General features: G+C 38.4%; 1 pseudogene; it reads right to left on the reverse strand.

Annotated features, from left to right (window-relative positions):
- Positions 1 to 1,665: 1,665 nt before the first annotated feature.
- LOC101085776 lies at positions 1,666 to 7,288 on the reverse strand (annotated as a pseudogene).
- Positions 7,289 to 24,630: the final 17,342 nt, after the last annotated feature.

Genomic DNA, 24,630 nt, shown 5'->3' on the forward strand with positions numbered 1-24,630 from the left:
TGGCTCAGTGGGGTAAATGTTCAACTTTGGCTCAGGTCATGATCTCACGGCTCATGAGTTCGAGTCCCACATCGGGCTCTGTGCTGACAACTCAAAGCCTGGAGCCTGTTTCAGGTTCCATCTCTCTCTCTCTCTGCCCCTTCCCCACTCACACTCTGTGTGTGTCTCTCTCTCAAAAATGAATAAGCATTTAAAAACATGTTTTTAAATAAAATAAAAAAAAGATACAAGAAAGAAGGAGGAGAAGAAATAATAATATCCTAAAGAAGAAAAGAAGTTATCCATAAAAAAAGAAGTTGTCTGTCTTGTTGCTGAGCATCAGAGATAATTTGTTTTAGAATTTATTTAAGCAATATACACACATAGACACACACACTCATACACACACACACACACAGTCATACACACACACACACACACACACACACACACACACACACACAAACTTTTCCCAGAGCTTTGTTAAAATTCAGGTAAAACGAGAAAAAATCAAAAACAAATAAAAAATCCTAAAAGAAGCCAGGGGAGAAACCATACCATATCTATAGAGGAACAAAGATAAGAATTACACCTGACTTCTCAGAAACTGTGCAAGCAAAGAGAGTGGAGTGAAATATTTAAAATGTTGAAAGGAAAAAACACCAACTTAGAATTCTATACCCTGAAAAAATCCTTCAGAAGTAAGAGGGGCCTGGGTGGCTCAGTAAGTTAAGCAACTGACTCTTGATTTCAGCTCAGGTTATGACCCCATGGTTATGGGATCGAGGCCCAAGGAGCCTGCTCAAGATTCTCCCTCTCCCTCTGCCCCTCTACCCCACTTGGTCTTGCTCTCTATTGCTCTCTCTAAAAAAAAAAAAATTTTAATAAAGTAAAAGAGAAATAAAGACTTTCTTAGACAAATAAAACTTGGAACAAATTTGTTGCCAATTGACCTTCTTTACAAGAAATGTTAAAAGAAGTTATTTAGAGGAAAGGAAAAGAATATAGGTCAGAAACTCAGATAGGCATAAAATAAGCAGGAGCATCAAAGGAGGGATAAGTTAAGGTAAGATAAAACATGCAAGATGTTAGTTTGTGCCAGTATTGACAGTCTTAGTACTGTTCTAGACATAAAGGACATAAGGTATAAATGAAAATGAAATACACACATATATGAAAGTAAAATCATTTTTTAGAAATAAAGGGTTGGGGTTTTTTCATAGGATGTTTACCTATGGCTTTCCACTAGACTAAATATAAAAGTAGAAAACAGTTTTCCAGGGCACCAGGAGGCTCAGTTGGTTAAGTGTCCAACTCTCGATTTCGGTTCAGGTCATGATCTCAGTGTTCGTGGGACTGAGTCCCTACATCGAGCCCTGCATTGGGCTCCACACTGACAGCACAGAGCCTGTCTGGTATTCTCTCTCCCCCTCTTTCTCTGCCTCTGCCCAATTCATGTGTGTAAATGCACACACGCTCTCTTTCTCTCTCTAAAAAACAAACAAATAAATAAATAAATAATTACATAAAAACTTTTTAAAAAAGAGTTAAATTTCCATTAATATGTGAATAATCAGAAAGCATTATGGCATTATGATTACTTTTAACAGAACAAGAAAGACATCAGGGATCTGCTTCCCTAACAGACATCTTGGATTTTTTTGTTTGTTTGTTTGTTTTGTTTTGTTTGTTTGTTTGTTTGACTGGATACAGTATCCTTTATTGGTGGTACATGACAAGGTAGGTTTCCCCAAACCCTCACCTTCTTCAGGGGATCTGGGATGGAAACTGGGTAGAGGTCAGGAGATTCTCAGTGTGTTGTGAGATGAAATGAGGCAAGGTCTCCCCAACAGCTGAGGGCCTCTCTCTTCCTCTTGCTCTCACTGGGGCTGGTGGTCCAGGGGGCTCTTACTCTTTGGAGGTCATGTGGACCATGAGGTCCACGACCCAGTTGCTATGGTCAAATTCATTATCATACCAGGAAATGAGCTTTACAGGTGGTCACTGAGGGCAATGGCAGCCTCAGCATCAAAGGTGGAAGAATGGGTGTCGCTGTTAAAGTTGCAGGAGACAACCTGGCCCTCAGTGTACCCAGGATGCCTTTGAGGGCACCTTCTGATTTCGGCTTCACCAGCTTCTTCATGTCATTGCATTTGACAGCTTTCTCCAGCAGAGCAGATCCGTGACTGACACGTTGGTGGTGGGGACACAGAAGGCCATGCCAATAAGCATCCCATTCAGCTCAGGGATGACCTTGCTTATAGACTTATTGGCACCAGTATCAGCAGGGACGATGTTCTGAGCAGCCCCTTGGCCATCATGCCACAGCTTCCCAGAGGGGTTGTCCATGGTTTTCTGGGTGGCAGTAATGGTATGGACTATTGTCATGAGTCCCTCTAAGATGCCAAAGTTGTCATAGATGACCTTGGCCAGAGAAGCCAAGCAGCTGGTGGCGCAGGAGGCATTGCCGACCATCTTGAGGGAGTTGTCTTACTTCTCGTGGGTCACGCCCTTCACAAACATAAGGGCATCAGCAGAAGGGGCAAAGATGATGACCCTCTTAGCCTCAACCTCCAGGTGAGTCCCAGCCTTCTCCATAGTGGGGAAGCCTCCAGTGGACTTCACAACACACTCAGCACCAGCATCACCCCATTTGTTGCTGGTGGGATCTCACTCCTGGAAGGTGGAGATGGGCTCCACTTGTCCATTGAGGACAAGTTTCCCATTCTCGGCCTTGACTGGGCGGTGGAATTCGCCATGGGTGGAATCATACTGGAACAAGTAGACAATGTAGCTGAGGTCAATGAAGGGGTCATTGCTGGTGACAGTTTCCACTTTCCCAGAGTTAAAAGCAGCCCCGGTGACCTGGTACTCAATACGGCCAACTCCATTTACTCCGACCTTCACCACTGTGACTTGCAGATGTGGCTGGCACTGCACCAGAAGACGCAGCTGTCTGTCAAACGGGGAGGAGCAGAAAGCCTGATTTTGTTGATTTTAGTTACACTCAGTGGTGTGGCAGTTACTATTTAACAACCCTCTCCTGTGGGCCAATATGGTCTGTGCCAGCACACTTTCCCCCGTTTAAGGCAAAGATGTTCAGCTTTCCCTGATATCATTTTGTTTATTGTCACTGACAAAGCCCAAGTTTTTTCAACAATGTATTCACTGAGAAATTTTCCAGCTTTGAAGAGCCCCCTAACCAAGTGAAATTTAATTTGAAATTAGAAATGAGGTCAACAATGTTACTCTACTAAAACAGTGGTTAAGTCCATGGGACTTTCTTATTTTTAAGTCCCTGGGATTTTAGACAGTCAGACTGAAATCCTATTAATTCCTAGAAGACATGATTCTGAGCTTGCCACTTAACCTCTGTAAACCACTTTTCCATATCTCTAAGTTGAACATAATACCAGCCCTGCCTTACTGTTTCATAAAAATTAAACTAAATAATCCATGTAATGTATATCCTGTAATCACCATATGTGCATAGGACACACACAAACAAAGAAAAAAAAACACTCAAATTACATTATCTACTCTTATTCTTTGAGAAAAATCAGAGTATTTACAGCTATAACTTCCAAACTAATAGTCTATCTTGTGTAAAAATGAATTCGCTTTCCTGAGTTATTTATAGTGGCACTTTAAATTTATTTTCAAAAATGAACAAGTACATTTAATTTAAAATTAATAAGACCATTATTGTGTATTCATTAAAATTTCATGTGATTATTGGAAGCGTTTATAAGGTACGCAGTGGACTCATTATATAGAGAGACAGTAATTAAGCTTTAATAAATGGAATTTGAAATAATCATTTATAAAAATATATTATTGAATTTGAGACCTCTTATTTTAAAATCTATCTATAGTAGCTATTCACTAGAGGCAAAATAAGAAATTATATGTTTTGTGAATATTTAAACAAATAGAATTAATTTTAGGAACGGATGACAAAGGGTAAGTCTTCCAGTCAGAGCCAATCTCCTGTCTGCTAGAAAACCATGTTGCAGTCAGGACAGTCTTCTGACTTTCTTTTCTGCATCTTCTCCTTTTTTAATAATCAAGGTCATTACTTAATGATGTCAACAGTGCCTCCTTTCTTCCTGCAAACTGTGACAATAAATGGCAGGTTTGTACATGTGTTGTCACGAAGGTCAGGATATAATTGACTTCACTAATAATACCTGGGTGGTTTAATTTAATTTGCAGATAATTTCTCTGGTTTGCTTTTTTTTTCCCCTTATTTGTGATTTTGCAAGGGAAATGGCAATGTCTAATTTCACTTCTTTAAAACATTTGGTCACCTGAATAGCTAAATTATAAATTTCAAGAAGGCACCATGAATATTTTATTTACAATTTTTCCCCCAGCTACTAGCACAGTGCCTGGAATGTAACTAGGGCGGATTTAATAAAGTTTTCTCAAGTGAATGAATGAATCAATGAATGAACGCATGAATGAACGAATAAAGAAAATAGTGCAAAACATGTCTCAGAAATTACTAGAATTGTTCAGAGTAGTACTTTCTTACCTCAGTTGTAAGCTCCTTTATTTTTTCTTTAGAGTACTTCTTATAGTGTGACAATACATGTTATATGATTATTTGATTAATGATTACCTCTCCCACTAGATTATTCTACTTACAGTAATACTCACTATCAACTTCTATGACAGGAGCAAGCACTTAGTAAGCACTCAGTAAACAATGATCAAGGAATCAATGGCCCCTGTTTAGGTAGCCCATTAATTAGTAGACATCAAAGCTCTACTTTAAAGTCCTATGCCCCACTTTATTTGACAAGAAAACTCTGCAATAAAAAGCAAGTCTAGGGGTGCCTGGATGGCTCAGTTGGTTAAGCATCCAACTCTTGATTTCAGCTCAGGTCATGATCTCACAGTTCATGAGTTCAAGTAGTGGGCTCCACACTAAGAGTGCAGTGCCTGCTTGGGATTCTCTCTCTCTTCCTCTCTGTCTGCCCCTCCCCCAATCTCGCTCCCATGCTCGCTCTTAAAATAAATAAATAAACTTTTTTTTAAAAAAGCAAGCCTATTTGATAATATTTTGTTAATGTTTATTTATTTTTGAGACGGAGACAGAGTGTGAGTGGGAGGGCAGAGAGAGAGAGGGATACACAGAATCTGAAGTAGGCTCCAGGCTCCGAGCCTGACATAGGATGATAATATTTATTATACATTGGCATATGCCCCAAGATTTTCAGTTGTCCTTTATACATGAGAAGTCTTTAGAGATAGAGTTTTATCTCATTTTCTCTGAATAAACATGACATGCAGACCAGCATTTGTATCCTCACGTTTAAAATATTTAATATATATTCTAGAGGTGCTGGGTGGCTCAGTTGGTTAAGTGTCCAACCCTTGATTTTGGCTCAGGTCGTAATCTCACGATTTGTGATTTTGAGCCTGCATGAGGCTCTGCAGTGACAATGCAGAGCCTAGTTGGGATTCTCTCTCTCTCTCTCTCTCTCTCTCTCTCTCTCTCTCTCTCTCTCATGCTCTGCTCCTCCCCCCTCCACTCCTCACTCTCATTCTCTCTCTCTCAAAATAAATAAACTTAAAAACATTTTTATAAAATACATAACATATATTCTAAAATATACAACATATTATAAATTATAATACTTTATTTTTTTAATGATTTTATTTTTATTTTTATTTTTGAGAGACAGAGAGTGCCAGCAGGGGAGGGGCAGAGAGAGAGGGAGACACAGAATCCGAAGCAGGCTCCAGGCTCTGAGCCATCAGCACAAAGCCCGACACGGGGCTCGAACTCACAGACTACGAGATCATGACCTGAGCTGAAGTCGGACGTCCGACTGACTGAGCCAGCCAGGCGCCCCTAAACGGTATTATTTTAAGTGCTCTATATCTCATCAGCCAAGTAAGCTCCAGTTATTGGTCCAACTATTTTACCTTGTTTTTGAAGGTGGGACCAGTAATATTATAAAACAAAACATGTATCTGGTCAGGTCTCAGTGTGCACCACAAAGGTGTCCGTGATTTGTGGTCCATATGAAACCAAAATATATTCAATATATAGCCCTACATATTGTCAACGTAACCTTTGGGTCTCTTTTTATGTTCCAAGGGAAAATGCTGTGGAAAACTCCCTATACACAAACCAACAGGCTTTCTCACATATTTCCCTCTCTCTTTTCAAAGGTGAAATAAATTTAATCTGAACACTAAGGAGTCTCTTATGTAAATGTAAATTAACACAACGTAAAGCAACAGTAGCATTAATAATAGCTACCAATTATTAAAGGTCTATTACCTTCTTAGCGGTGCACTAAATCCCTATTCCTTAAAGCTATTCCTCATGACAACACTGAAAATAAACATAAGTCTCATTTTAATATTCTTCTCAAGATTATGTAGTTAACAAGGGGCACAGCTGGTATGTGAATACAGCATAAGTCCATACGAATACGGCAGAGATTTTCAACCCTGAGGCTGTTGACATTTTAAGCCAAATAATTCTTTGGTGTGGGTGGGGTACCCTGTGCTTCTACCCAACGAATGCCAGTGAATCCCCCTCCCAGTTGCAACAACCAAAAATGTCTCCAGATATTGTCAAACGTCACTTAGGGGGTAAAATCTCCCCCACTCCCTACCCTTCAAAGCCCCACCTATCTCAAGCCATCACCCCCACCCTTGTCCTCCACCCCCATTGAGGACCACTGGAACACAATGCAGTTTCTTCACTATCATTAGGGAATGAAGGGGGTAAGCCTAAGAGTCCAGCATTCAAATTTAACCTATTTTAGCATGTACTAAAATTGCAAAAACCGGGTATACAGTTATCTGGCAATTTAACCAAGGAAACTTCTACCTTCACAAGATATCCTAGGTAAACCAAACTTTACAAGGTAAGGTATTGTTTATTTTCTTGCGCCTTGTTTGGAAATGCTTCAATTTGGGGAAACGAAAGGAGCAAAATGGACAAAAACAGAAGTATATTGAGGTTTTCATCTGCAAGTTCCATTTAAGGAATTTAAGTAGGTTAGTGGAATTAAATCTGTAAGTTAAAAATGAGAGACAGGATTCCACTTCTTGTTTGTTTTCCAGTGATTTTTTTGGAAACGGGGTTCACCCTGAAGTAAGAGTCATGAATGCTGTTTCTTCAGGCCCTATATCGTCTCTCACTTCTGTCTAAAGTCAGAGGATCAAAATCGCAAATGATTTTTCTAATTGAAGAAATCAATTAAAAGGATACCTTGGAATTCTGAACAGCAATTGCTGAAGGGTAGTTGTGAAAATGAACTGTTGGCTCGTGTTTACTCATTTTGTGAGAACAAATACAACCTTTGTTTCTCACACACAGTATCACACCGCTGTGTTTTGTTTTTGCTTCTGTTTTTGGCGCCCTTGGTTTCAGGTTTCGCTTGAGATTTAAAGACGGATAGTACTGCGTAGTCAGTTACTTTAAGCCACAGCTTTGTCACGCCGTTATCAGAGGTGAAGTAAATTTACCTGCTAACAGTAGTCACCAGCTTTTTTGTTCCTAAAGAAGACTGTTTAGTTATACACCTGCTCCATAAAACAAATTATATGTAAATATCTTATATCTCCACACCACCAAGATTGATAGAGCATTCCTCTAGAATCAATGAACCTCAAAAATTAAATATGGGGGCACTTGGCTAGGCTCAGTCAATTAAGCCTCCAACTCCTGGTTTGGGCTCAGGTCACGATCTCACAGTTCGTGAGTTCAAGCCCTGCATCGGGCTCGGCACTGACAATGCAAAGCCTGCTTGGGATTCTCTCCCTCCCTCTCCCTTTCTCTCTGCCCCTCCCCTGCTCACATGCAGGCTCGGATGCTCCCTCTCGCTCTCTCTCTTTCAAAATAAATACATCATACACTTTCAAAAAATATTCAAGAAATTAAATATCAGTAACAGACTTTTCGTTTCCAACCGTGATGAAGTAACTGGTATCAGTGAGCCCTTCTGAGAAAACAACTGTAAAACTGGACTATATGTATCTGAGCGATGATTTTTGGGAACTGGACAAGAGGCAGCCAGCTGAGAAAAGGAGAGCACGCAAAACCGGCTCCACATTTATCATAGTTTTCTGCCGATGAGCACTGCTGGAGGGTGCACAGAAGGGGAGACCCCAAGCACAGGCTGGAGGGCAAGACCATCCTAGTTGAGGAGTAAGGTGGTTGTTTGGATCTGCAGAAACGGCTGACTTTATAAGGCAGAGTTGAAAAAAAACAGAAAGTCCGAGGGCCCAGAGGTCAGTGCGAGAGTTTGCCTCGAGCTCTTGGCTGAGGACAGGGCCATGTGTGTAAACAGTGACATTCCACAAGTGGAGCAGTGCAAAGAGAGACAAGAGTCCTGGCCAAGCCAGGGGCAGGAATGCCACCAAGCACATTTGCCATAGTGCTGAGATCCTCAAAGGTCACACCTTAGAACTCAGGACTATGCCCTAGATTGAAAGCCATGACCCAGGACCAAGGACCAAAGTGAAACAAGCCTCCAAACAAGCCCAACAGGCACAAGAGGATCCATGAATAACTGCCTGCCAAAAGAAGAAAAAGAAAGAAAAAACACCGATGTATAAAGAAAGACAATATATTCTGGCGGCAGGAGGGGTAAGGAATTCTAAACGTGTATAAACCTATCAACAAAGCTCAAAAATACGAAAAGAAAAAATGGACAGAATCAAATCCAAAGCACTGGTGGACATGTTTTAAATCATTAACATATCATAAAATGCAGAGTTGAGGCGTTCATTTGAATTTTGATAATTATGTATGCCCATTCCCATAACTGCCACACATACACACAAAAAAACAAGCTACGGCACATTTTTGTCATCTCAAAAATTTCCTAATACCCTTTTCCAATCAAATAACTACCGCAGTCCCCAACAACAACCCTGATTTCTTTACCATAGATTAGTTTTGTCTCTGGAGTTCCTGTAGCTAGAATCATATAGCATGTATTCTTTTTGTGTCCAGTTTTGTTTGCATATATCATGATTAAACATTAAGCTTCAAACCCCTTGTTGCATACATCCATAGCTTTATTGCTATAGACTTTTCCATGTGGGAACACATCACAATTTGTTTATCCATATTCTTTTTGAAGGACATTTGGGTTGTACCCACATTTTGTATCCAGTTTTGGCCTATTATGAACAAGGCCACTATAAACATTCTTTTACAAGTCGTTCTGTGAATATGTTTTTATTTCTCTTGAAAAATACCTAAGAATGAAACTGCTAGGTCATAGGATATTTATGTTTAACTTTAAAAAAAATTTTTTTTAAAGTTTATTCATTTTTGAGAGACAGAGAGAGACAGAGCATGGCGGAGAAGGGGCAGAGAGGGGGAGACACAGAATCTGAAACAGGCTCCAGGCTCTGAGCTGTCAGCACAGAGCCCGACGCGGGGCTCGAACTCACAGACCGTGAGATCATGACCCGAGCTGAAGTCGGACACTCAACCGACTGAGCCACCCAGGCGCCCCTATGTTTAACTTTATAAAGAACTGCCAAATATTATTCCAAAGCCGTGGCGTTGCTTTAATCTTCCGTAAAAGAATGTCGAAGAATTACAGGAGCTCCACGTGTTCACCAATATTGGGCATTTTTATATATAGATACAGTTATAGACACAGAGATAAATATATAGATATAGATAGGTTGTTAGATATATAGGTATCATTTTTCTGCTATTCTAATAAATGTGAAATGGTATCTCACTGTGGTTTGAATTTTTTCTTTCCTTGATGAGAAATGATGATAAACATCTTATTATGTGTTTAATGAATGTTCATATATCATCTTTTGTGAAGTGTCTATTGATGCAATTTGCACATTTTTAAAATCTGGGACATTCATGCTTCTATTATTGAATTTACAGTATTCCTTGTATTTTTTTAGGCAACTCAAATGTATGTGTTATAACTATTTTTCCCACTTTCTGGCTTTTATATTAGTTTTATATTCTGTGTTTATTTATTTATTTCACGATGTCTTTTGATGAAACCCACTTTATCAATAATTTCATTGAAAGTTTGTCCTTTTTATGCATCAACCAAGAAATCTTTGACTCCACCAACATCCCAGAGATATTCTCTCTTATTTTCTTATTTTCTTTTTCTAGTGTAAGCATTATGGCTGTGTTTTAACTTTTCAGTAAATTAACCATCACAAATTATTTTATTTATTTTTTCATTGAAGTATAGTTAACATACAGTGTTACATTAGTTTCAGGTGTACAATATAGCGATTCAACAATTCAATACATTGCCCAGTGTTATCAAGGTAAATGTACTATTAATCCCCTTCATCTATTTTACTCTTCCTCCGCTCACCTTCCCTCTGGCAAGCACCAGTTCATTGTCTGTATTCAAGAATCTGTTTCTTTGCCTTTTTTCTTTGTTCATTCAATTTGTTTCTTAAATTCCACATATGACTAAAACCATACAGCATTTGTCTTCCTCTGATTTATTTCACTTAGCATTATACCTTCTAGCTCCATCCATGTCATTGCAAATGGCAAGATGTCATTCTTTTTTGTGGTTGAGTAGTATTCCGTTGTATATATGTACCACATTTTCTTTATTCATTCATCTATGAATGGACACATGGGTTGGTTGCTTCCATCGTTTGGCTACTGTATATATGCTATAATAAACATAGGGGTGCATCTATCTTTTTGAGTTAGTGTTTTCATTGTCTTTGGGTACATATCCATTAGTGAAATTACTGGATCATACAGTAATTCTACCTTTAATTTTTTGAGGAACGTCCATACTTGCTTTCCACACTGGCTGCATCAATTTGCATTCGCAGCAGTGCAGAGGGTTCCTTTCTCTCTGCGTCCTTGCCAACACATGCCATTTTTTGTCTTTTTGATTCAAACTATTCTGACAAGTGTAAGGTGATACCTCATTGTGGTTTTGATTTGCATTTCTCTGATGGTTAGTGATGTTGAGTATTTTTTTATGTGTCTGCTGGCCATCTGTATATCTTTTTGGAAAAATGTCTATTCAGATCCTCTGCTCATTTTTTAATCAGGCTGTTTGGTTGTTTGGTGTTGAGTTGTGTAAGTTCTTTATATATTTTGAATATTAACCCTTTATCAGATATATCATCTGTAAATATCTTCGCCCATTGAATAGGTTGCCTTGTCATTTTGTTGATGGTTTCCTTTCCTGTGCAAAAGCTTTTTCTTTTTCTGTAGTCCCAATAGTTTATTTTTGCTTTTGTTTCCCTTGCCTGAGGAGACATATCTATAAAAATGTTGCTAAGGCTGATGTCAAAGAAGTTACTGCCTATGTTTTCTTCTAAGAGTTTTATGGTTTCAGGTCTCATATTTGGGTCTTTGATATATTTTGAGTTTATTTTTGTGTAAGGTGTCAGAAAGTAGCCCAGTTTTATTCTTTTTTCCCCCCTGTATAATTCATTTTTTTAGAAATTGCCAAACCATTTTCCAGAATGATTTGACAATTTTATACCCTCATTAGCAACATGAGAACTGCATTTACTCCATATCCTTGCCAACAGTTTGTATTGCTGGTACTTTCAATTTTAGTCAACAAATGAGTGTTTAACAATATCTCATTGTACTTTCTATCTGCATTTTCCTGATAAAATTTTTTCATGTGATTATTGAACATTTAAAAAATTTATTTTAGAAGGGTATATTCAAATATTGTCATTTTACAAGATTTATTTGTAAAAGTTCGTTCCCTCCCTCTCAATTGCCTGCTTGTATCAGAAAGAGAGGTGTTTTTCTTTTTCACTTTTATTTTTTTAAATTTACGCCCAAATTAGTTAGGATATAGTGCAACAATGATTTCAGGAGTAGATTCCTTAGTGCCTCTTACCCATTTAGCCCATCCCCCCTCCCAGAACCCCTCCAGCAACCCTCAGTTTGTTCTCCATATTTATGAGTCTTCTGTTTTGTCCCCCTCCCTGTTTTTTTATTATTTTTGTTTCCCTTGCCTTATGTTCATCTGTTTTGTCTCTTAAAGTCCTCATATAAGTGAAATCATATGATTTTTGTCTTTATCTGACTGACTAATTTCACTTAGCGTAATACCTTCCAGTTCCATCCATGTAGTTGCAAATGGCAAGATTTCATTCTTTTTGACTGTCGAGTAATACTCCATTGTGTGTGTGTGTAAAATATATATATTTTATATATGTATATACCACATTTTCTTTATCCATTCCTCCATCGATGGACATTTGGGCTCTTTCCAAACTTTGGCTATTGTTGAGAGTGCTGCTATAAACATGGGGGTACATGTGTCCCTTCAAAACAGCACACCTGTATCCCTTGGATAAATACCTAGTAGTGCAATTGCTGGGTCATAGGGTACTCCTATTTTTAGTTTTTTGAGGGACCTCCTTACTGTTTTCCAGAGTGGCTACATCAGCTTGCATTCCTACCAACAGTGCAAAAGAGATCCTCTTTCTCTGCATCCTTGCCAACATCTGTTGTTGCCTGAGCTGTTCATGTTTTCCATTCTGACAGGTGTCAGGTGGCATCTCATTGTGGTTTTGATCTCATTTTTTGTTTTTTGGATGTTGAGTTTGATAAGTTCTTTATAGATTTTGGATACTAACCCTTCATCTGATATGTCATTTGCAAATATCTTCTCCTATTCTGTCGGTTGCCTTTTAGTTTTGCTGATTGTTTCCTTCGCTGTGCAGAAGCTTTTTATTTTGATGAAGTCCCAGCAGTTCATTTTTGCTTGTGTTTCCCTTCCCTCCGGAGACGTGTTGACTACGAAGTTGCTGCGGCCTAGATCAAAGAGATTTTTGCCTGCTTTCTCCTCAAGGATTTCGCTGGCTTCCTTCTTACATTTAGGTCTTTCATCCATTTTGAGTTTATTTTTGTGTATGGTGTAAGACAATGGTCCAGGTTCATTCTTCTGCATGTTCCTGTCCAGTTTCCCCAGCACCACTTGCTGAAGAGACTGTCTTTATTCCATTGGATATTCTTTCCTGCTTTGTCAGAGATTAGTTGGCCTTACGTTTGTGGGTCCATTTCTGGGTTCTCTATTCTGTTCCATTGATCTGAGCGTCTGTTATTGTGCCAGTGCCATAATGTCTTGATGATTACAGCTTTGTAATACAGCTTGAAGTCTGGGATTGTGATGCCTCCTGCTTTGGTTTTCTTTTTCAAGGTTGCTTTGGCTATTCGGGGTCTTTTCTGATTCCATACAAATTTTAGGATTATTTGTTCTAGCTCTGTGAAGAATGCTGGTGTTACTTTGCTAGGGATTGTTCTGAATATGTAGATGCTTTCTATAGTATCGACATTTTAACAATATTTTCTCTTCCTATCCAGGAGCATGGAATCTTTTTCCATTTTTTTGTGTCTTCTTCAATTTCTTTCATAAGCTTTCTATAGTTTTCAGTGTATACATTTTTTACCTCTTTGGTTAGATTTATTCCTAGGTATTTTATTTTTTGGTGCGACTGTAAATGGGACCAATTCCTTGGTATCTCTTTCTGTCACTTCATTGTTGGTGTATAGGAATGCAACCGATTTCTGTGTGTTGATTTTATAGCCTGCAACTTTGCTGAATTCAGGAATCAATTCTAGCAGTTTTTTGGTGGAATCTCTTGGGTTTTCCATATAGAGTATCGTGTCACCTGTGAAGAGTGAAAGTTTAACCTTCTCCTGGCTGATTTGGATGCCTTTTATTTCTTTGTGTTGCCTGATTGTAGAGGCTAGGTCTTCCAATACTATGTTGAATAACAGTGGCAAGAATGGACATCCCTGTCTTGTTCTTGACCTTACGGGGAAAGCTCTCAGCTTTTCCCCATTGAGGATGATATTAGCATTGGGTCGTTCAAATATGGTTTTTATGATCTCGAGGTATGATCCTTCTATCCCTACTTTCTTGAGGGTTTTGTCAAGAAAGGATGCTGTATTTTGTCAAATGCTTCTCTGCATCTATTGAGAGGATCATATGGTTCTTGTCCTTTCTTTTATTGATGTGATGAATCACGTTAATTGTTTTGCAGATATTGAAGCAGCCCTGCATCCCAGGTATAAATCCCACTTGCTTGTGGTGAATAATTTTTTTAATGTATTGTTGGATTCGATTGGCTGATATCTTGTTGAGGATTTTTGCAGCCATGTTCCTCAGGGAAATTGGTCTATAGTTCTCCTTTTTAGTGGGGTCTCTGTCTGGTTTTGGAATCAAGGTAATGCTGGCTTCACAAAAAGAGTCTGGAAGTTTTCCTTCCACTTCTATTTTTTTGGAACAGCTTCAAGAGAATAGGTGTTATCTCCTCCTTAAATGTTTGGTAGAATTCCCCCGGAAAGCCATCTGGCCCTGGACTCTTGTTTTTTGGCAGATTTTTGATTACTAATTCGACTTCCTTACTGGCTATGGGTCTGTTCAAATTATCTGTTTCTTCCTGTTTCAGTTTTGGTAGTGTATATGTTTCTAGAATTTGTCCATTTCTTTCAGATTGCCCCTTTTATTGGCATATAATTGCTCATAATATTGCCCTATTATTGTTTTTATTTCTGCTGTGTTGGTTGTGATCTCTCCTCTTTCATTCTTGATCTTATTTATTTGGGTCCTTCCCTTTTGCTTTTTGATCAAACTGGCTAGTGGTTTATCAATTTTGTTAGTTCTTTCAAAGAACAAGCTTCTGGTTTCATTGATCTGTTCTACTGTTTTTCAATAGCATTAATTTCTGCTCTAATCTTTATTATTTCCTGTCTTCTGCTGATTTTGGGTTTTATTTGCTGTTCTTTTTCCAGCTTCTTAAGGCGTAAGGTTAGGTTGTGTATCTGAGATCTTTCTTCCTCCTTTAGGAAGGCCGAGATTGCTATATACTTTCCTCTTATGACTGTCCTTGCTGTGTCCCAGAGGTTTTTGGTTGTGGTGTTAAGGCCCAGTTTTATTCTTTTTGCATGTAGATAACCAACATAATAAATTACTTTTGTATAAAAATTTAAGATAGAGGTCAAGGTTTCTTTTTCTCACTGATATCCAGGTATTCTGGTTATGTTTGTTTTTGTTTTTTTAAATAAGTCTTTGCTTTGGAGGCACCTGGATGGCTCATTTGGTTGAGTGTCTGACTCTTGATCCCAGCTCAGGTCTTGAACTCAGAGCTGTGAGTTTAAGCCCCATGTTGGTTTCCACACCCAGAGCGGAGCCTACTTAAAAAACAAAAAAAGACTGATTTTTCATTGATTTAATTTAATATTTTGATCAAAGACCGACTGGCTATGCATGCATTTGCACAGTCATACTGTTCTATTTCTTAATTTACTTTTCTTTTTCGTTGCCTTATTATTCTATCCTCATTTATATAGAAATGTGTATTTGTATGTTTATTATATACACATATGGAAATATGAATATACATCACATACATATATTTTCTGGATTCTCTAATCTCTGCTGTTAATCTATTCATCTTAACATACTTATGATGCATTGTCTTACTTCCTAGGGATTTATAGTCAATCTTCAGGCCAAGTACTGTTAAGTCCACCAACTTAGTTCTTTTTTGAGATTGATTGGGCTGATCTACATTGTTTGCACTTCTGTATATATTTTGGAAACACCCTATTTATTTCTTCAAAATAGCCTGCTGGGATTTTGATAGAAATTGGATCTATAGATCAGTTGAGGTACAACAGAGAACAATATGACTCCACCAATTCATGAAGAGGATATTATATATTTATATAGGACTTCTGTAATTTCTCTCAGCTATGTTTCATAGTTTTCCATGGAGAGATCTAACATAACTTTCATTAGATCCACTACTTAGGATTTGATGTTTTTAAATATAATTATGAGGGTATTAATTTTTAACTTACTTTACAGATGGTTTGGTGAAAGTATATAGAAATGTAATTGACTTATATATATGTTAATATTATATTCTTGATCTTTCAAAATACCCTTTTCAGTTTAATCATTTCTCTTATAAGTAGCACAGAGTCTTCTAGAACCACAATCATATCATTCTCAAATAATGACAGTTTTACTTCTTGTTTTCCAATGTGTACTTTTTTTATCTTGTTTTTCTACCCTACTGAATTGGTATGGACTTCTAGCAAAAGTTGAATAGAAATTGTGAAAACAGATATTTTTGCTTTTTTTCAAAATTTAAAGGAAAAGGATTAATGTTTTAACATTAAGTATGGTATTAGCCATAGATTTCCCATAGATGCCTTTCACCATATTAAGGCACTGCCCTTTTGTTACTTGATGAAAGGTCACGAAGCAGTTTCAAATTTTGTTATGTGTTTTTTTTTACATACAATGGAAGATTACACAAATTTATTTTATTTTGTTAATAAGATGAATTATAATGACTGATATTCAAATGGCAAATCAAGCTCATTCATTCCTGGAATGAACTCATTGGTCACATATTAACCTTTCCACGTGTTATTAGATTTGATTTGCTAAATTTTTAAAGAGAATTCTGTATCTATATTCATAAAAATTTTGTCTGAAATTTTATTTTTTTATTTTTGTCTTTGAGAAGTTTTAGTATTTAGGTGACCTTGGTCTTAGAAACACAAAACCACAAAAAGAATTATGAAGCCTTCCTCTATTGTTATTTTTCTGTAAGAGCTTGTATAGGCTGTAATTATATCTTTTAAAAATATTTGATAGGGGGCACCTGGTTAAGTGTCCCACTTCAGCTCAGGTCATGATCTCACAGCTCATGAGTCTAAGCCCCACATTGGGCTCTGCACTGAAAGCATGAAGCCTGCTTTGGATTCTCTGTCTCCCTCTCTCTCGGCAGCTCCCCCACACCACCTCAAGATAAATAAATAAACATTTAACAAAATATTTGGTAGAATTCTCAGGGTAAGAATTCAAGAATGGACAGTTCGTTGCAGGGAGAGAGGAGGGAATCCGTCATCAAGAATTCAACTCCTTGAGTAAATACGGCACTAATCACACTTTCTATTTCTTTCTATGTTAATTTCTGCAATATATGTCTTTCCAGGAACTTGTCCATTCATCCAAATTGTAGAGTTTATTGGTATAGAATTATCCATAATATCCTATTGTTTTCATTCTATTGTCTATTGTATATATACCTACTGACGCCTTCTTTCTGACCTGAGGTTGATGATGTGCGTGTTCTCCTTCTTTTTTTCCCTTGATTAATCTTGCTAGGGATTTAAAATTTTAATAATCTTTTATTTAAAAGTCCAACTTTTAACTTTGTTAGAAAAACAAGAGTAAAAAAACTTAAAATAAGTAGAATGAAGGAAACAGCAAAAATAATAAAAGGAAATCAATGACAAGGAAAAGACCACAGAGAAAACCTGAATAAAGCCAGATATTAATACTTTGAAAATTTTTTAGAAATTGAAAAATACCTAGTAAGACTGATCTAGGAAAAAGGACAAAAATTCAAATTACCAGTTTCAGGGCTAATCGCTACATATACTACCAATGTTACAAAGGACCTTTTTAGCAATAAAATTGACAGCTAAGAAAATGGACAGCTGCTCAAAATACACAAATTGCCAAAATGACACAAGAATAAAGAACATTTTTAAAGCACAATCTATCTGCTAAAAATTGAGTTTTTACTTAAAATCTTTCCAGTTCGAAAGTGTCATGTGTGAACTCTCCAAATATTTAAGGAGAAAAAAGTTAATTCAAGCGATTTCTCTAATGAATTCTGTCCAATATTTGGGGGGAAAATTCATTCCTATACATACTTGGGGAAAAAATTTAAAGAAAAAAATACAGGAGGACACAACATTTCCTAACGTTTTTGTGAGGTTTACTTAACCCTGACACTAAACCCAATGAAGATATTACAAGAAAAATAACTACAGACCAGTATCTCTCATGAACACAGAAATCCTCAACAAACCATTAGCAAATCCTATCTGGAAATATATACAAAGAATAACATAACGTGACCAAGTGAGATTTATCCCAGGGATGCAAAATTAATTTACCATTTGTATAAACTGATGTCATTCACCATATAAACTGAATAAAAGGGAAATCACATGAGTACCTCAATATAAGCAGAAAATTTCTTAGCAAAATTTGGCACCCGTACATGATACAACCTTTTATCAAACTAGAAATATAAAGGAACTGCCATAAATTAATAGAGGACACGTATTTCCTAAAAACATCTACAGCCACCATTACACATAATGGTGAAACAGTGAATTCTTTCTCCCTTCATACTGTGAATACCGCCAGGATCTGACTTTTAACAAGTCTATGTGGCATTGTACTAGAGGTCCTTAGCCAAAAATTTAATCAAGAAACTTAAATGAAAGCTGTAAGGATTGAAAAAGAAATAAAACTATACTTTATCCAATCTTGTATTGTGGGATATTGGAGTACTACATTTATAATGTAGAATGCTACTGTCAATAGGAAAACCAAATGGATTATACATACAACATAAATAAATCTCAAAAACTTTGCAATGAGTAAAGAGAAGCCAAATACAAGAGTAGGTACTACACTATTGCATTTATGTGGATTTCGAGAACAAGCAACCTAGAGCAAAAGATTTCAGAATAGTGGTTGCTTTCAGGAAAAGCATTGCTTTCTCTTCTGGGGCTGGAGAAGGGCACACGGAAATCAAGGGTTGTGGGAATGTTCTTTACTTTGATAGTGCTGTTGGTTACATGGTTGTGTGCCTTTCTCAAAACTCATTAAACCATACCATTTAAGATTTATTTCAATGGACGTAACCTCTCCCTTGACAAAAAATTTAAATAAAATGCCCAAAGATGTTAATAAATCACGCAAAATGAATCTGTTGTGACAGCGGTCGAGATAGCAGTTACACAGTGCCAGGAATTGTGACTTGAGAGAGAAATGAGGCAGCCTCTGCAGGACTGGTAAACGTTCTGTGTTTCAATCTGGGTACGGTTTGTGTGCCAATATGTTTACTTTGTACAACTTCAATACGCTGATGATACAGGCATTTTTTAATGTGTTCACTATAATTAGCATTTAAAATTTGGATGCCAGTCATCACAAAAGTCCTCTCCATCAATTCCTAGTTAGAAATGCATACAGTGCGCCATTGATACAATGGGATGGAAAGAGATGGCTGGCTGTACCACCCTATCATGCATAATAACCTCCTCGTGGAAATGCTTTAACCTGTTACTATGACAGCATGCTTTGACTCTGGCATTCACAGAGAATAAATCTTTTCCATTTAATCTGTCCAGTTGCTTTGTTATTAAAGATGACAAGGAAGCAACAGCGAGCATCGCTAGAGAAATCACAGCCATATACATCTGTCACATTATAATACAGTGGGATCGGAGATCATTCAGGAGTGTCATAATTATAATTTCAGAAAACCAAATGCTATTTATGTGATAACATCCACCTGTATCTCTTTAACTTGTATTTTCAATTTACTGCCTGTTTACATCGATTCAAAACCGAATTCCTGCCTGTCATTAAATACTATGTAAATAAGTTAGGCCTAACTGTGAAGGATCAGAAGCTAACAGGGAAACTTCAGCATCTGGGGCCAGAAGATTCTATTTTAACAACACGCATATGGTCCTTGAAGCGTAGCTCAAGCATTTTGATAGACATGCCAAGATTCAACGAAGGAGACAGACTTTTACCACAGATGAAACTATCTCGCAGTGAAAGAGAACAGATTAATGGAAGTGTCAGGGTTCTTTGGTTGCAATCTACAGAAATTTGTTCTGGCTAACACATGCAAAAAGAGAGAGAATTCATCATAAATAGACTTGGGAATTGCTCATTGGATTAAGGTGAGGAAGGACAACAAGGCACCTGTGAGGCTTTGAAAAGGGGCACTGATGGAAATATGTATTGGAGACCGCTTGGCCCCACCTCATATCCTCTTGGGTCAATTTTCTATTCGGCCATTGCTACCGAACACAATTACCCAGGTATAATGTGACAGGCTCGTCCGTACACTGTCTTCTCTGCCCCAGAGTATGTTTGCGAGAGCCACTCATGCACATGCACAAAAACATGGAGATGGGAAGGAAGAGCAACTCATGTGGCAATTAATGGGACATGAGCTGCCGGAAAAAAAAAAATATTACCATCTTCCATCCCCCAACTGGGTAATTTTGAGCTGCTTTTCACATGGTACCCCATATGGTCCCCAGCAAGATTAAATCTCAATTGCCTACGGCAGTGATCAACTTGAACATGAATCTCTGAATGAACTCTCCCTCCTTCCCTGTTTTAGCCTCTCTGTCCTCCGCACCTGTTGCTTGGAACCACGTCCGAAGACATACTTCCTGCCCACAAGCCCTGTGCTAGGCTCTACTCTTGCTCTTTCAGGAACATGTCAGCTAAAACAAAATTATATGCAGGGCCCTGTGGCTGCCACAGGAGGTAACTTTCAAATCTATTCGGTCATTTTTGTTCCTCTGCCTATGATTCAAATCCTGAAAGAGAGCACACATTTGCTCAAGGTTGAATCCCATGCCTATCCTATACATATGAAGGCTAAGGCACGATAGATAGTCCCTCAGAGAGAAAGAGGTAATTTGTAGAAGGAAGGAAAGAAGGAAGGAAGGAAGGAAGGAAGGAAGGAAGGAAGGAAGGAAGGAAGGAAGGAAAGAAAGAAAGAAAGAAAGAAAGAAAGAAAGAAAGAAAGAAAGAAAAGAGAGAGGAAGAGAGGAAAAAAAGAGGAGAAAAGCTACCCTTCCTGTATCTTTCTGTGTATCCAAAATATGGCATTAAAAACCTGAGAAGCAGGACACCTGGGTGGCTCAGTTGGTTAAGCATCCAACTTTGGCTCAGGTCATGATCTCAACATTCATGAGTTCAAGCCCCACATTGGGCTCTGTGCTGACAGTGCAGAGCCTGCTTGGGATCCTCTCTTTCCCTTTCTCTCTGCCCCTCCTCCCCTGTGTCCTCTCTCTCTCTCTCTCAAAATAAACAAACTTCTTTAAAAAACACAAAAATTGTTTTAAAAAATTAAAAAACTAAGAAGTAAAAACATGCGAAGCAAACTTAGCAAAGTGAAATTATTTAAATTCTATTCCTAAATTAACAGCACATATAATATCATATTTACAATGAATTTATTTCCCTGGAGTGTTTGAAATTACAGGTCACTTATACTTATGGTGATTGATTAAAAATTCATCAAGAATCTGAGGATGATTAGATGAGAACCTCATACCCTACTCATTGCTGCCAGAGAGGAGCCAAGCCTTCTAAACAAGATGGAGTAAACACGTTGAATCGTACCAATCTCACTAACTACAACTAAACACGCTGAACAAAATACAAACAGCAATTATCAGGAGACCGTGAGAGGTAGACAAGGCAGACTGGCTAAGGACCTACAGACTTAAGGAACAATGGGGTAGTGAGTTTACTGGTTTGCTTTGGTTTTGTCTCCTTTATTTCTTGGCCTTCACACTAGAGCAGCCTACAACCTGAAACACAAAGCAATAAAGCGATGCAAAAATTAGAGGCTGCCCTTTGCCTGGGAGGCTTAGTCGGTAAAGCTGCAGACTTTGGCTCAGGTCATGATCTCGGGGCTCATGAGGGGCTCTCTGATGTCAGCACCAAGCCCGCTTTGGATCCTCTGTACCCCCCTGTCTCTCTGCCCCTCCTTTGCTCATGCATGCACATGAATGTGCATGAGAGCTCTCGCTCTCTCTCTCTCTCTCTCTCTCTCAAAAATAAATATTAAAAAATAATAAAAGAGAGCCTGCCCTTCTCAGGTCATGATCTCATGGTTCATGGGTTCAAGCCCCACGTCGGGCTCTGTGCTGATAGCTCGGAGCCTGGAGCCTGCTTTGGATTCTCTGTCTCCCTCTCTCTCTGTCCCTCCCAGACTCATGTTCTATTTCTGTCTCAAAAATAAATGAACATAAAAAAAATTAAAGAGAGCCTGCCCTTGCTAGCCAGAGCATGGAGAGGAAGGCACCCCTTAGGACAGACCCTTTGGACCAAACCTCCCCTGCTGCAGGCAAACACCGCAGAAGAAACTGCCTGTCTCTCTCCTCATCAGGCATTGGCAGTGTCTGTGGAGCAGAGCCTGTCACATCCCCACACTGCACCAATGAACAAGAGGCTGCAGTGTCCCTCCTCCTGCCCACCTCTCCCCGGGTGCTGTGGATACTACGGCGTAGAATCCTGTCAACAAACCCCACTATGCAGTACCTACAGAAGAGGCCGAGCCCTGTCCCCTACCTCATCCAACAGCCCATCTTGCTCTACATGAATATAAACAGGAACCATGTCTACAGTCCTTGCTGTGCAACAAGGAAAGATCAGCCAAGGGGAGGCACTCCACCTTCTCCCCGTCAGACTAGGGAGATCAGGAGATCAGAATGAGCAGAACAGTGAGCTGGGTACACAGATTCTTCTATCTCAGCATAAACTCAGTCACACCCCCAACCAACCCATGGGTGAAACTGACTAGCAGCAATACAGCAAAAGCTTTGAAAAGTGAACTGCGGTATGGAATACCACTCAAGTTTCAAACCGGCCTCAGCAGCACACGAGCAGGGTAAGCAAAATCACCGAGCAAAAGTTTAAAAACTAAACTGACGTTGGAACTATGACCCACCTACAAAAGTAGGTCACGCTTCCTGAACCTAAACAGGTCTGTTGCCTGGTACAATAGAATATTTAAGTAGCACACAGAGTATCATAACCTAATACTTTAAAAGTCCAGAACGCAATCCAAAATTATGTGTCAGACCAAGAACCAATAAATCCTCAACTCAAATGACAACCGATAATCATCAGATGCCAATATTGAGATAATCCAAATGCTGGAATAATCTGACAAGAATTTTAAAGGCATTATCATAAAAATGCTCCATCAAGAAATTACACTCTTGAAACAAATGGAAAAATAGGAAGCTCCAGCAAAGAAATGGAAGATATGGCTAAGAATCAAATAAAAATTTTAGAACTAAAAATATACTAACTGAAGTTGAAAACCTCCCTGGATGGGCTCAGGAGCAGAATGGAAATAAACAGAGGGGGCAGAAATCAATAAACATAAAGAAAGATCAATAGAAATTATGTAATCTGAATAAGGAGAAAATAGACTAAAAATATAAAGTACAGAGTCTCGGGGCGCCTGGATGGCTCAGTTGATTAAGATTCCGACTTCGGCTCAGGTCATGACCTCACGGGTTCGTGGTTCGAGCCCAATGTCGGGTTCCGTGCTAACAGCTCAGAGCCTGGAGCCTGCTTCTGGTTCTGTGTCTCCCTCTCTCTCTGCCCTGCTGGCTCACACTCTGTCTCTCTCTCTCTCTCAAAAATAAACAAACTGAAAAAAAATTTTAATAAAATAAAATAAAGTACAGAGCCTCGTGAAGAGTGGGGCAATAATAAAAGATCTATCATTTGTGTCACTGAGGTCCCAGAAAGAAATAAGGAAGAGGCTGGGACTAAAAAAAATATATATATATTGGGGCGCCTGGGTGGCGCAGTCGGTTAAGCGTCCGACTTCAGCCAGGTCACGATCTTGCGGTCCGTGAGTTCCAGCCCCGCGTCAGGCTCTGGGCTGATGGCTCGGAGCCTGGAGCCTGATTCCGATTCTGTGTCTCCCTCTCTCTCTGCCCCTCCCCCGTTCATGCTCTGTCTCTCTCTGTCCCAAAAATTTAAAAAAAAAAAAAAAAAAAAAAACGTTGAAAAAAAATATTTTAAAAACCTAGTGGCTGAAATATTCGCAAATTTGAAAAATGACATAAATCTACAAAAAAAAAAAGAACAATAGTAAATAGGATAAATGCAAAGAAATACATCCTCTGATATATCATAGCCAAAATTCGCAAAACTAAAAAATTAAAGAGAAAAAAATGTAAAAGCAGCAAGAGAGAAACAGTATGTTACCTATGAGGAAGCAACAATTCAAACCCCCCCCAAATATTTCTAACCAGAAGCAACGGAAGATAAAAAGAAGTCACCCAACATTTTTGAAGCGCTGAAGTAAAAGGACTATCAACCCAGAATCCTACATCCAGTGAAAATATACAGTGAGTTTCACAAGAAGAAGGAGGAGAAGGAGGAGGAGGTAGAGGAGGGGGAGGAAGAGGAGAAGGAGAAAAGAAACGGGAAAAAATAATATATTTGGCTTTCCTTGAAAAGTCTGAATACCTGGCATTCAGGGCCCGAATTCTCACAGTGCAAAACAATGGTCTTAAGGCAGAGAGAACTGCTTCCTTCAGATGCGACATGCATTCTCTATACTCCCTGTTTACCAGAACATCCATCTGTAGCCTCTTACCCTGGGTATTTTTTAACCATTTATTCTACTTGTCTGGCTGTTGCAGGCATTAGGTTTATGAAATCCAGACTATTAGCTCTAAAGTTTTCTAGACACTCTATTAAAAACTATATATCCCCAAAAGGAACCCACATAAATGATGTTGCATTTACATTCAAAGGTCATCAACCCATATAATCCTAAGATTGTCCAGACTCCACTTTCAGAGCCCTGATTTCAACCAGCTAGTGTAAAATTCTATTTGCATACATACTGACATTACTGATTAGTCATCCTTTTTCCGTGTTAGTGTTACTTGGAAATGCCTCTTATATTGTCATATGTCTTTGCTGCATTATTCACGAATATTCAATTCTGCTATAGAGAATAAGACAAATAAATAAGGAAGAGAAATGAAACTGAATA

This window comes from Felis catus, chromosome A1 (assembly GCF_018350175.1).
Source record: "Felis catus isolate Fca126 chromosome A1, F.catus_Fca126_mat1.0, whole genome shotgun sequence".
NCBI lineage: Eukaryota > Metazoa > Chordata > Mammalia > Carnivora > Felidae > Felis > Felis catus.